This window comes from Salvelinus sp. IW2-2015, unplaced genomic scaffold (genome assembly GCF_002910315.2).
Source record: "Salvelinus sp. IW2-2015 unplaced genomic scaffold, ASM291031v2 Un_scaffold1953, whole genome shotgun sequence".
Taxonomy (NCBI): domain Eukaryota; kingdom Metazoa; phylum Chordata; class Actinopteri; order Salmoniformes; family Salmonidae; genus Salvelinus; species Salvelinus sp. IW2-2015.
In genome coordinates, this window is record NW_019943308.1 from 151,060 (window position 1) to 151,965 (window position 906).

The 906-nt window shown below is 48.1% G+C and overlaps 1 protein-coding gene and 1 long non-coding RNA gene across 3 annotated transcripts in view; both read left to right on the forward strand.

The window, feature by feature from the left end:
* Positions 1–906, forward strand: part of ccdc28a (coiled-coil domain containing 28A) — an 18,269-nt gene that overhangs the window by 11,004 nt on the left and 6,359 nt on the right. The window lies entirely within an intron of this gene.
* Positions 7–898, forward strand: LOC139024856 (uncharacterized). Of its 2 annotated transcripts, none has more exons than XR_011476229.1 (2): positions 7–412; positions 446–898. It is a non-coding gene; the product is annotated as an uncharacterized lncRNA (long non-coding RNA). The 2 variants fall into 2 exon arrangements; XR_011476230.1 differs by having other exon boundaries at positions 457–898.

A 906-nucleotide genomic window follows, 5' to 3' on the forward strand; every position in this document is an offset into this window, starting at 1 on the left:
GGTAGATGTGGATTCTAACCCACTCTGCAGGGGTAGATGTGGATTCTAGCCCACGCTGCAGTGGTAGATGTGGATTCTAACCCACTCTGTAGTGGTAGATGTGGATTCTAGCCCACTCTGCAGTGGTAGATGTGGATTCTAGCCCACTCTGCAGTGGTAGATGTGGATTCTAGCCCCCTCTGCAGTGGTAGATGTGGATTCTAGCCCACTGCAGTGGTAGATGTGGATTCTAGCCCGCTCTGCAGTGGTAGATGTGGATTCTAGCCCACGCTGAAGTGGCTTAGACCATCTTAAAAGTAGAATCAGCTAAATTACGTTGCCACGAGCAGCACTGCAGATATTGATATGAGCGAGATGAGACTTCACTCCGTCACACACTGTCTCTGTTGGTTGGCTTCGCTCTGTTCACTGCGTGGTAACCAGGATGTAACCAGGATGTAACCAGGATGTAACCAGGATGTAACCAGGATGTAACCAGGATGTAACCAGGATGCCAAAACGGAGGAGAAGTCGAGCCTCACGTTTCAACGCTCTTAGTTGTTGAGGAAATTGACCCACTTTGCTGTTTACTTTCTGCGTCCGCGTCATATCGCAGAGTCGACCTTTTTTAAGTGTTGTGTTGGATCTTTAAATTCTGTTAATACCGTGAAAGTGCTTGGTAGCAGTCTCGGCCCTAAGATCCCAACACACAGGGCCTCCCTCAGCGTGTCAAACAGTGATTTCTCCGTTTTCAGAAGCCCAAAGTTGGGATTAATCTCCAGATCCTAAGCCTTCTCATGTGAGAGCAAAGCCACACACACACACCTCATGCTCTGTGTGTGTATCTTGGCTCAATGTTAGCTCAATGGAATGAAACGGCTCAATGTTAGCTCAATGGAAGGAAACGGCTCAATGTTAGCTCAATGG